The sequence below is a fragment of the Pinus tabuliformis genome, chromosome 9 (genome assembly GCF_031772625.1).
Source record: "Pinus tabuliformis cultivar Carrire ecotype Pingquan chromosome 9, CPIR1, whole genome shotgun sequence".
NCBI classification, from domain to species: Eukaryota; Viridiplantae; Streptophyta; class Pinopsida; order Pinales; family Pinaceae; genus Pinus; species Pinus tabuliformis.
In genome coordinates, this window is record NC_142307.1 from 763,795,352 (window position 1) to 763,809,250 (window position 13,899).

General features: G+C 34.1%; 3 pseudogenes; all 3 read right to left on the reverse strand.

Annotated features, from left to right (window-relative positions):
- Positions 1 to 6,349: 6,349 nt before the first annotated feature.
- Positions 6,350 to 9,914, reverse strand: LOC149150964 (F-box/kelch-repeat protein At5g26960 pseudogene; annotated as a pseudogene).
- On the reverse strand, positions 8,519 to 9,019 carry LOC149150965 (heat shock 70 kDa protein 2-like; annotated as a pseudogene).
- A 743-nt stretch (positions 9,915 to 10,657) lies between the features above and the next one.
- LOC149150966 (heat shock 70 kDa protein 1-like) lies at positions 10,658 to 11,197 on the reverse strand (annotated as a pseudogene).
- Between the last annotated feature and the right edge of the window lie 2,702 nt (positions 11,198 to 13,899).

A 13,899-nucleotide genomic window follows, 5' to 3' on the forward strand; every position in this document is an offset into this window, starting at 1 on the left:
AATTTATCTCATGGTTTTTCGTCCATAATTTTTACCCTATAGTATTTTTCGATTTTGGAAAAGATTTTATATGAAATGCTTCATGGTGGAAACGAAGTGTGGCTTCATACAATGATTTATGAAACATTTTAATGGTGATTAAAGGTAAAATCATGTAATTACTTTAAACCCAAAGTGTGGTGGAATTATTTTAAGAAAGGTTCTATCCTAAACAAAGAGGGTGTTTAATATTTTTTTTGGGGTAAAGATAGATTTTTTTTGAAAGTGTTAAAAAAATTGTAGATCTATTTGTATCTAGAAGCATAGAAATTATTATGGAAAAGGCAAGAGACTAAGAAAGTTTAAGTAGCAACTAGCCATGTATGAAGTTTTTTTGAAAAATTGAAAGTGAAGACGAAACATGTTGCCTTTACATTAAAATGCATAAAAGAATCTGTAGATGACAACATTTATCCCCTCATTTCAAATGCCAAAACAATCAAGGAAGCCTTAGATACCCTTTGAGAGTTGTTTTGGTGTGCATTGAAAAGTTTGTTGAATCCAACTGTGTTCAGTCACAAGTGGACGAAGTTTGTGAAGAATTTGTAGAAGAAGCAAAGAAGGAGCACATAGATGCTAGTGAATCCCACTACACACAGCCGCAAGTGGATGACGATTTGGTAAATCTAGCAACAAATCTTGCAGATGACAATTTGATGATTCTAACAACACGATATGCTATGACAATTTGGTGATTTCAGCAACAGAGCTTCCTATGACAATTCGGTGATTCCATCCAGCGTTATGGTTAATCTAGCAATTCAATTTGTTGATGTTAAATTTAATGAATATTTGTTATCTAATGATGAATGGTTGCAGATGATGCAACAAAAACATCATAAAACATCATAAACATCATATCGAAATAATGTTATTCGTTAAGTGAAGCCCACTTGAGTCTGAAAACGAGGTGGAAGACAACCAGCACAAGTTAATAAATAAGTCGAAGAGACAAAGGAAAAGGCAAAAAAGGAAGCCCACAAAGAAAAAGCTCTCATTGCAAAGTAAAAGGAACAATATCAATATGGTTATACAAATGTTTTTACACTTATCATTGATTTTCAATGTGCAGGTAAACAAGACAATTGTGAAGAAGAGTTAAATTTCCTTGAGGCATGGCTTGCAACACCATGTTTAGATGAGGTCTACATAGAAGATGCAAAAATGAATGTTGAAGGCATCATGTATGATGAACACATCAATGAAATTTTGGAGTTTTGAAGAGATAAAATTGCATTCTCATCTTATGTTACAACAAATTGATAATGAAAAAATGCACTACAAAAGATAGTATGTGGTAGCAGCCCACATACAAGTCATTTTTTGAAGAAGTACACGACATGCTTAAACAACCTCGAACGATGGAAGACCTACACCAGCAAATCAAGAAACTAAAGTTTCAAAGATACAACAAAAAGAAAATGTTGAAACAATTTAGAGGCTACATGATCTGGAAGCAAAGGAAAAAAAAAACAAAGAAATTGTAACTTTTTTTAAAATTGTAAGTGTAGGTGAGACATAGACGTAGCAACCCACATATTAAGTGTAGGTGAAACATAGATGTAGCAGCTCACATACAAGTCATTTTTTGAAGAAGTAGAAGACATGCTTAAACAACTTGGAACGATGGAAGACCTACACAAGCAAATGAAGAAACTAAGGTTTCAAAGATACAACAAAAAGAAAATGTTGAAACAATTTAGAGGCTATATGATCTGGAAGCAAATGAATAAAAAAAAGGAAATTGTAACTTTTTGAAGAAAAAAAGGAAATTGTAACTTTTTTTTTAAATTGTAAGCGTAGGTGAGACATAGACCAGTGGACACTTTAATTAAATTTTTATATTTTTGTAATTAAGGGGGGTGTTGGAAAATCTAGGTATCAAAACCGTCCATCTAAGTATCCTAATTATATTTCACTTAGTCCAATTTAATTTAGTCTCACTACATTCATTTATTGTTGATGTCACATATGATAATCTTATTTAACTATTCAATAATATTAAAAAAAATAACTACTACTTCAAGAACATTAAACTTTTGTCTTTCTCTGTCTTGCTGCATCCGCAACTCTTGATTCCTCAAAAGAAAATAGAAAATATACTTTAAGAATTAAAAGAAAATGGATTTCATATTGTTACTATAAGTGATTCATTGTTAGGAAAATGGAAAATGTACTTCAGAATTAAAATAAAATGGAATTCATATTGCTAAATAACAGGTGGGCATTCACACTGTTTCATTTCTGCAAATTCTTTTATGACTTACTTTGATGATTATTTCCTTCATCCCCGTCCAAAACTGGGTCGAGTTTTTCATTACTCTTTTCAAACCTAAACGATCCTTCGACACACGTGTCACAATATGGCCCTCCGATTATATTGGCCTAAAACATGAAGTAGCAAACAAATTAAAACTGGCGTTGTTCTTCTATGCTGCAGCTATGACATCACAACTTTCACTATCAGGGTGGCAAATATTCCGTTGAATTCATGGACAACTTATTTGAATATATTTTTAAGGAAAACATAAGAGATAAGATACCTTTATAAACATTGCCCCATTGCCCCACTGCACAGTTTATTTAAATTGAGAAAAACCTTTGATTTTTCCAAAAAAATATGGTACGAATATGAAATATTAATTTTAGGAAAATATACGAGATAAGACATCTCATATATTTATTTGCAAATATATCATTTAAAATTGCCAAAATTTAGTAATGGAAAATATATTATAGTTGTGGCTAGTAATCTTGGGCAGGTTAATATGGTACCAGAATTGTTTTGAAGATTAATTAGTCTATTTAAAAGTAGTATAAATATATTTTTATTATTTTTTATTATTTTTAAATATAGTATTTATTTATAAATTATTAATAACTTAATTTAGATACAAATTTATATATTTGGTTATTTTTTTGATAATCACATAATTTTTTTACACACAATTTATATACAAGAATATTGAACACAATTTTCACCATTTTGTTTCACTTTTTCATACATATATATATATATATATATAAGGTCCTAGATGCTAAACCTTATACTCTTGATAAAAACTAAAGTTGTTTTTCTCTTCAAACATCTATAAAGAATTAGGTATGGCCCTGATTCGCTTCTCTACAAATTATTGATTGTATGTTAACTAGCATTTGCACCAAATGGTGCAGGAAACGTTGTAAAGCATAGATTCGATAAGAGTCGTGGTATAAAAATTAGAAAGCAAAAGGTCATTCAAAGCTAGAACATAAAGATCATATTTGATATCCCCCAGTGCTTTTAGCTGGTGAACCATCTCTTCTACATTGAAGTCACCTCAAGCATAATTAACTGAGACTTTGTTGTTTGATGCTAAGGAGAGGGATTCCTTTCAAAGATGAGTGCCAAATTCTGCAACACACTGTATTAGACATCCAAATTGTCAAGCCTTTGCTTTTGTTGAATCAAAAAATTCACTATAGATGCACGTTGAGAGACAAAGAGAACAATGAAGTCCAGTTAGACTGAATATACTCCTTGTATCTCCTTAAAGTCTTGTTGAATTCCAATGCCTCTGTATTTTCCATGTCTATGCTCAGAGCCCCAAACTTTGCCAACCAAACCATGCTGAAAAATGCAGTTCCAGAATGAGAGCCACGGTTCAAGAGAAATAAGGAGAAGGTTATAGACACCTTGTGCATCCTCAATAGAGGATAGAAACTAGGACACGAGACCCTTCACCATGAAATCCTCAAGGAATGCCCTGCAACAGGTAATCCAGATGGAACACACACACGACAGGGAAAGCCCTAGAGAAACAGAGCTGAGAGACCACTCTCTTCCAAAGCCCTTACAAACTACTACTAATTGTAAGGTGTTATAATGAAAAACTACCTCTAAATCCTTATTCACCGATGAGCAACAGTTTACTTCTCTCGGTCCACCTTTGTATTTTGCGCCTTACCATGAGCCTGAAGTCCTCTCTATTTCCAATCCTACAACTCCAGATCCCTCACTATTGCTCATAACTCATTATTCTCCCACATGCTCTGCTCTTTATCCATAATTTACAGTTCAAAGATAAGCTCTCTACGTTCATCCTTTATAATGGCAGCCAAAAGAACCTATCCTCCCATGAATTTATAGACCACCTCTGTGTATCACAAAATTGTTAACTGAACCATATTCATGGCACCTAATTAAGCACCTAATTGTTAACTACGAATAGCCTTCTCCCTGGCTCTAGTCCCTTCCTGGAATACTCAATCAAGCCCCCCTCCCAATAAGTAACTTGAAATAATTAGGTGGTTGAGAACAAAAAGCATGCCACATCAAAAGGAAGGGTAAAGAGGGTCCACCTCCAACTATGGGTGGGGGGTGTTTTATTATAAGATCTCCAAAAATTGCCTCACCTTCTGAAACATGGGAAAATGCATTCCAGTCCTCTGGAACAGGTTGATGAACACCAGCTCTTGGCTTCATTATAAAATCCAAGAACATTGTCAGAGATCGGATGTATACAGGGGACTTAATGCCCAAAGCTTATCCAGCTATGACAACTGCTCTAGCACCATCTTTCTCAACCTTTGATATGTCTTTACCTTCAAATTCTTATGTCTTTACCTTCCAATTCTTGATATGTAGTTTCAATCCTATACAAAAAAGACAACCAATGCCTTGTATGTCAGTAACTGAATTAGAAATCGAGAATCTTAAATAAATGATCTGGTTAGAAACAAAGGTACTTACATTTTGTCTTTTGATGAAAGATTTACCCAAATTTGCAAGCCAATCTCGACCCTTTTGCTTGCTGGCATTTCACAGTGGACTGTACCTCTTCCAAATGTCATCCACTGCACAACCCAATAATTTTTTACTTAGAACATTATCAAAAATTTTGATCTATTTTTTTTTGTTCAACATGGTATCAGAGCAAGTGTGAGGATTGTGGCCTTCGAATTTCTGAACCACATGTTTTGTGGCCTTCCGCTCTCTATTGGGCATTGCGAAAATCGCTAAGCCTGCCTATTCTCACTAGTGACCACTCCGTGTTGGTTTTGTTTGTTGATCTTACCCTCTCTCTCTCTTGCCTTAGCTAGAATATTTTGGGGTCTATCATTTTTCATTTTACTTATTTTAATGGTTCAATATCCTCTTATTTTACCTTATTCTTGTTTGAGGTTTATCATGTCTCTATCATTTTCATAGTCTTAGGTTTGTACTTTGATCGATCTGTTTCCATTCTAATTTCTTACAGAGCAGAGCTAGAATTTGTGTGCAAGTGGTGAGAGATATGCAATAGTTTCCAAGGTTGCTAACACAACTATTTTCTAGATGCAAATTAAGAGTAATGGGTTAGAGCTTCTATTCCATTGTGCCATAAACTACCACTAATTCTTGTTTTTTCCTTAAGGTGAACATGTTGACAAGTGAGTTGTTGCTTTATTATAAAGCATCTACATGATTCCATTTCCAATGTCAAAGCATTACCACCATTCCATGACGAAGCACACTTCTTGGATTGTGTACTTCATGTTTGTTTTCACCATGAACTACAAGGGTATTAGAATATTTTGAAGATATGAAGGCCAAGTGCTAGGTGAAACTTTTCTATTTTTAGATGGGTCATGGTTCATTGACTCTATATTTATCTGCTTAACACTTTAGAAACCTACGATATCTCTCCGTTATTTTCGATGTATCCATTCTCTGCTTCCCAAAACCCATTCTCATGCTTGGTCAAATCTAAGCTTAGTGCTCTTTAATCTCACGCCAACAACTGTGAAAACACATGAGTTTGATGAGAATTCATTGCAGGTTTCCATATTTCCATATTTTTAATTATATACTTGAATTTCTAATTTATTTGTACTATCTGTTTAATAGGCAGTGCACCCAGGTCAATGGAAAAAGTTACAACCGTAAGAACAGAAATACAATGCAGAGGAAGAAGCAATGATGGAAAATGTATCAGATCCACGACCATGGAGGCTTAACAACGAAAATTCCATGAAAATACAGTGACAACATTTAGGCTTGATGGAAGTCCTTATCCTATGAACTGGTTCTAACAAAAAACATAACCACCTTGTGAAATAAGATCGAAAGGCCACCGAAGAGATTTCCTTACAGATTCATTGAGAAAATTACTCAGATTATGCATAAGAAACCCAAAGAAGAGAATGGGCATCCTTCATAGAGCTCATATATGAGAATGCTATTACAGTTTCAAACTGGTAATACAGAAGAAATCAACATATTCAACTTGCCATTGAAGAGAAATAATTAGGTGCCATGGTTAATATGAACCTTGAGTTATGGAATGAACTAACACTCCACCGTAGCACAGACAACACCATTCTTAACAAGAGGAAAATCAGGTCCTCTAGCCCATTCATGCAACTTAGAATCATAGATCAACACCAACCCTTCTTTCAGGCCTCTAACACACCTTTCACTTCTCCTAAGCAAATCATCAATGCAACCTCCAACTTGCAAAATATAAACACATGTACCCATTGTAACACAGGAGAATTTTAGCACATTGTCCATCCTTAAAGGAGATGGAATAGGAGGAGGCTTAATCTGACTCCATGAATCATTCCTGGTATCATATCCCCAGAAAGAAAATTCAACTGCATGACTTGAGAAAATATAAATATATGATCCCATCACTGCACAAGCAATCACACAACCCCCCATTGGCAGGGCCTTGGTCTTGAGCCAAGTATTAGTCTTGGGGTCATAGGAATCCATAGAGCCTGCATAAGCATAAGGCACCCATATCTCTTTCTAGGCATATTTACAATGGGTCTCCATAAATCAAGGTCATGAACATATTCCTCTGCATGAAAAATGGCTTCCTTGCAAGAATCTCTTCTCAGAGAGACTCCGACAACATAAATCCTGCCAGAAATTACACAGTAACCTTTTTTTTTTTCAGAGTATTTTCCTGGTCTTTGGAATTGATTTATAGATTCTATACCAATACTGTTGTTTTATCTTATTTTCACATTGATTAAGGCTATAAGTGTACTTCTCTGCTTGACTGAACTCCATCTAGATGCATTGGATTGTTGACAACATAATGTTTCATGTTACCACTTGTTAAGTCTGGAAAACTATTACAACTATTTCTAAGAAAAGACAACAGAGTTTCATTATATCTAGGCAAGTTAACTGCAATAGAGCTTCTTGGAAAAAGTGTTAAATGAAAAACCAAATGTTGTAATTACTGATGCAAAATGCTTTATCTATGCTATTTGCTTAATAGGCAGTGCACCCAGGTAAATAGAACAAGGGAATAATTGGGATTTTACTATGCTAAACAACTGTTGAACCTCTTTCATATATTTATATGCTCTACTGATGTGCATGAAAAACAAACTCATTTCATCTACTTTCACGAATGTAGTAATAAGAAATGCCAAAATCTCAGGATTTTATTAAGGACAGTTTGTCAGACAAGATTTTTCTTTTCGATGATTGAATATTTATCAAGTTAGTAAGAAAATCATTGAATGGGTGAACACAATTTGTAGGACATGTATTAAGTTCCTTTGATGATCAGGAAAATCATTTGCACTTGAATTGTTTGCATGGCTTCCCTATAGCAACAACTAAGCCATCAAAACAACTTGAATATAACATCCTGAGAGTTACAAAGTTTGAAAAAATAAGAGCAGATATTAAAGACTGTGAACTAAATGAGTTGAGTAGTGACAACAATTGTGAATTCATGGTGTAAAGTTAAACAAATTCCATTTATGCTTAGATAATGAAGGACATACATAAAAATGGTGATTCCATGGTCCAAACAAATTGGTCTTTGAAATAAATCTTATCTATTATTGGACACTAAAGAACAAGAATGCAAGCCAATCCATCCTCTGCATACATCAACTAATAAAAAGTTACAATTGTAAGAACATAAATACAATGCAATGGAAGAAGTAACGATGGAAAGTGTATCAGATCCACGGCCATGGAGGCTTATTAATGAAAATTCCATGAAAATACAGTGACAACATTTGTGCTTAATGGAAGTCCTTATCCTATGAACTGGTTCTAAGAAAAAACAAAACCAACCTTGTGAAATAATATCGAAAGGCCACAAAAGAGATTTCCTTACAGATTCATTGAGAAAATTACCCAAATTATGCATAGGAAACCTAAAGAAGAGATTGCAAGAGGGGAGACAGGTCACAAGATTGTTGTTCTCTTCTCTTCTTTGTCATCAAATTGGAGGGCTTTATATCACGATGAACAATTTTGTTCTAGTGCAGGTAATGCAAGCCCTTGAGCACCTGCCTGGTAGCCTCAGCCAAAAGTGTTCTCAGATTTTCTTGTGGGATTGAAGAACCTGTGCAAGGGTACCACCGTCCATGTACTCCAATGCAAATAGATCTCTCCTCCTCGATCGAATATCCCATAACACTACACGATTTGTGGAGAATTTTCCCTTCGGAGAATCTCCATTTCCCTCATTATTTTCTTTTAGTATTTAGTGGCTTGCTCTGCGAATTGTTATAATAAGAGGGAATTGTAATGAAAGATTTATTCACTTGACAACCCAGGTATGCTTGGGTGATTTATATCATGTTAAGTAGTACCATTGAATATATTTCCTCTACCACAAAGGTTTTCTCTTCTCCCTTAAATGTTACTTGGATCAAGGGGTTATAATTGGATTCACAAACAATAGAAAAGGGCCAAAGGCTCTTATCAGCTTGGACAGAGGAATCAGAGAAACACCTACCACTCAACCTCTTGGCATCAAAAATAGTGATTGTAGGAAGCTACTTGATTCTTGGCAGGCTCTCTGATGAGTCGTTCATTTTTTCTGAAGGCAACCATGGAAGGAGTAATTCGATTGCCCTAATCATTGGGAATGATATCCACTTTGTTATGATAACCATCCCAAACACCCACATAGTTGTAAGTGGTTCCAAGATTGATGTCGATAGCCTTACCATTGGGATTATGATGGAAATCCATGGATGGATATTGTGATCATTTAGCAAGATTGAACGTAACTTATTCTCCATGATGTAAATCTCAAATTAAGTTGGAGGTATAAACCTTACATATTTTGAACTCGAGTACTAGGTTACACTGAACGTTTCATCAGTTGGAAGAGCAAACTTGACAATATTTTTCAGATTAATCATTTCATATAAGGAAGTTTTTGAAGTACTTATCACGAAACCGTTTTCAAGTTTATAGCAATACATGAGATTTAACACTTAGATAGTTTGACCTGTAAATTTTAAGAAATTATTTGAAAGACTTTTTTTTTTATGCAATAGATAGATTGAAGTATGCATATTAGAAGCTAAAATCTATGACAAATTCAAAGTAGAAGACAGAGTAACATTTTTAGTTACAAATTGCAAAACCCTTTAATTGCAGATGGAAAACCCTTTATTTGTGTTATATGCTCAATAGGAAGTGCACCCATGTCAATAGAACAAGGGATTAATTGGGTTTTTACTATGATGAACAACTATTGAACCTCTTTCATATATTTATATGTTCTTTAGATGTGCATGAAAAACAAACTCATTTCGTCTAGTTTCACGAATGTAGTAATAAGAAATGCCAAAATCTCAGGATTTTACTAAGGACAATTTGTCAGACAAGATTTTTATGAGAAACCTTTCTTTTTACTAAACTTAAGCCCTCTGATTACATAAAAAATCCCATCCACAGTAGCACCCAGGCAGCCATATATCTTTCTATGCATATTTGCAATTAGTCTCCATAAATCAAGGTCAGGAACATATTCCTCAGCATGAACAATGGCTTCCCTGCAAGCATCTCTCCTCAGAGAGCCTCCAACAACATAAATCCTACCAGAAATTACACAGTAACCTTTCGTTTTTAGAGGCATCGCCTGGTCTTTGGAATTGATTTATAGATTCTATACCAATATTGTCATTTTATTTGATTTTCACATTGATTAAGGCTATAAGTCTACTTCTCTGCTTGACTGAACTCCATCTAGCTGCATTGGATTGTAGACAACATAATCTTTCATGTTACCACTTGCTGAGTTTGACAACATAATGTTTTATGTTACCACCTAGTAAGTCCAGAAAACTATTACAACTATTTCTAAGAAAAGACACCAGAGTTTCATTATATCTAAGCAAGTTAACTGCAATGATATGCAAAGCTTGTTGGAAGAATTAAAAAAAAAGTAACATATCATAACTCAATACATTAAGCAAAAAATTGTATATTGGTCCCCGCCTGGAAAAAGTGTTTAATGACAAAGGCCACAAAAGAGATTTCCTTACATATTCATTGAGAAAATTACTTATATTATGCATAAGAAACCCAGAGAAGAGACTGAAGGAGGGGAGATAGGTCACAAGATTATTGTTCTCTTCTCTTGTTGATCAACAAATTGGAGGGCTTTATATCACAGTGAACAATTTTGTTCTGGTGCAGGTAATGCAAGCCCTTGAGCACCAACTTGGAAACCTCATCTAAATAGTGTTCTCGGATTTTCTTGTGGGCTTGAAGAACCTGCAGAAGAGTACCATCATACATTTACTCCAACACAAATGAGATCTCTCCTCCTTGATCAAATATGCCATAACACTGCACGATTTGTGGAGAATTCGTGCTTCAGAGAATCTCCATTTCCCTCATTATTTGCTTTAAGTACTTAGTGGCTTGCCTCTGTGAATTGTTATAATAAGCGGGAATGGTAATGACAACTTTATTCACTTGACAACCCAGGTATGCTTGGGCGATTTATTTCATTTTAAGCAATAGCATTGAAGATATTTTGTCGGCCATAAAGGTTTTCTCTTCTCCCTTAAAAGTTACTTGGATCAAGGGGTTATCATTGGATTCAAAAGAAATAGAAAAGGGCCAAAGGATTTTATCATCTTGGATAGAGGAACCAGAGAAACGCTTGCCAATCAACCTCTTGACATGAAAAACAATGTTCACAGGGTTGAAAGCGACTTGATTCTTGGCAGGGTCTCCGATGAGGCATTCGTTTTCTGTGAAGGCAACCATGAAAGGAGTAATCCAATTGCCCTGATCATTGGGAATGATATCCACTCTGTCATGGTAACCATCCCAAACACCCACACAGCTGTAAGTGGTTCCAAGATTGATATTGATAGCCTTTCCATTGGGATTATGAGGGAAATCCATGGATGGATATTATGATCATTTAGAAATATTGAATGTAACTTATTCTACAGCAACATAAGTCCTGCCAGGAATTACACAATAACCTCTCTCCTCAGAGAGCCTCCAACAACATATATCCTGCCAGAAATTACACAGTAACCTTTCGTTTTTAGAGGCATCAACTAGGTCTTTGGCGAGTTAGTTGAGAGGTAAGGAGTCGGCTGATAACCCAGGTATGTTTGGGTGATTTCTTTCATGTTAAGCAATACCATTGAAGAGATTTCCTCGGCCAAAAAGTTTTTCTCTTCTCCCTTAAAAGTTAATTGGATCAAGGGGTTATCATTGAATTTGCAAACAATAGAAAAAGGCCAAAGGCTCTTATCAGCTTAGACAGAGGAATCGGAGAAACGCCGACCAATCAACCTCCTGACATCAAAAATAGTGTTCACAGGGTTGAAAGCGACTTGATTCTTGGTTGTGATTCATCCAAAATAAGAACAACCATGTTATGTGTGACGAGGTTTTTTAAATTATGTAAACTATGCTTGATTCTATTGAAAGGTAGTGTGTGAGATTTATTTAGATTGTAAAGTTTGTAGTGTGTGATTTTTATGTAGATTATAAATTTGGTACTAATTTGAAAATTTGATTACATCATTGAAGTTAACTACTTTTGGTATAACAATCTAAAAATCTATGTATTAAAGGTTTGCTTTACTCACAAATAAAGTGAACTTTTGAACCAGCCTTATATCCATCGTAAATTTCATAATATTTTGAAATTTTAATAAACATGAATAAAATTAACGGTTTGAAATATATAGTATTTCTCACCTATTCTAAAATTTACCATCATTAATGTTCAATATTTGGAAAAACCAATAAAAAGCATCAAGCATGCTAAATATGATGGCAACCAGTATTTCCCATACCATAGGCTCATTTAGAATTGTATATGTATGATCATTAGATTTAAACAAGTACAAATTTAACCGTGGGCATATATAGCCCAACTATATTAATATTAATGGGCCTATGGCGTCATAAATAAGCTTAACCAAATATGATGCTATTGAACAAAATTATTAATTACATTTATTTTACTGGCTCACCTCAAAAGGGCTGCATATGTATTTAAATTCCCAATCCAATGGTACATATTAGTCTCAGCCAACGTACATGCATTTTAATGCCATAGTTTTACCAGTTCATAACTTTGCTTGAAAAATAATGGGATGGAAATTCTTGTAAGATTTAAAAACAAATTATAGGTTATAGTTATTAAACTTCAGTGTTTTTGGTGCCCCATAGGGTCTTGATGTTGTTGAATACATTTCCACCATTAAAAAAATGGCCTTAGTAGACAATATGTATTTTAATTTCCAATCCAATAATACTTATTAGTCTCTGCTAGCCCACATGCATTTTAATTGGCAATCCAATCATACTTTAATTGTCAATCCAATAGTACTTATTAGTCACTTTAATTGTCAATCCAATAGTACTTATTAGTCACTTTAATTGTCAATCCAATAGTACTTATTAGTCTCTGCAAGTGCACATGCATTTTAATTGTCAATCCAATCATACTTTAATTGTCAATCTAATAGTACTTATTAGTTTATACTGAGACAAGTCTATAGCAATAGATTTGTCTCTTGACCACTATTAGTTTAACATTGACCATAACAAGTTATATTGTTTAACTTTATAAATATTTAAAGTATTTTTTAATTTAATTAAAAAAATATTATTAATATTTCATTGACTAAAAATTTGTATATCTTATTTGAGATTTCTGTTATTTGAATTTGTCAATTTTCATGAGAATCATGCTTGGAATCTTATGATTTAATTAAACAAATTGATAGAAATTAGTAATTTTCCAATAAAAAATTATTATCTATATAGTATTAACCTAACGGTTACAATTTTTGAACCAAATCTTTGGACCCTTCAACACAACAATATTCAAATAACCCATGATATTATACAAGTAAGTGAAAAGGTACAACATTACGAACTTTCACAACAACTCCTCTAATCAATAACTAACAGCCCATGAATGGCAAAAATCAAGAATCGAGTGTGCTTCAAGGTTGACACTTGCTCAAACTGCCCTTCTTTTGCGTAGAGGTTTTCTTGACATTGTCCCTTCCGTGTCGATAGAACAAGTTCATAGGGCCGGACCAAACAAGTTTAAAAAGACACTGAAATAAGGAACAACTCATTTGCTGAAAATGAGCTTTTTTCTTGCTGCAACAAAGAAAAAAGCAACACAGCATTGAGAATACAGGCATGTTTTTTTTCATTGTCTTCTTTGTTTGAACAACACGTTATGTTGTCCATATCTCATTTCTCCTTCACTGTCACTTGGTTAATAATAAAATTTTCACGATGAGTAAATCTTTGATAGTTGGAGGCACCAGATATTTTTGAAAATATTAAACTAAAGCTAATGTTTCACATGTTGGAGAATCTAATTCCTGTTAGTTCAGAGCATACATAACACACAGCAGATTTATACCCAGAGATTCAGACGGCAATAGCAAAGAATAATTTCATAGACAGACAAATGGAGAAACAACAAGATTAATCAATCAGAAACAGTGGAATAGATAAAACAATCACTAGAGAATAGAAATCACTTTGCATTACGTAACAGGCTTGGACCTTGGCTTGCATTCCTTTGCCAGAGAAATTACAAATTCATAGAGGCTGAA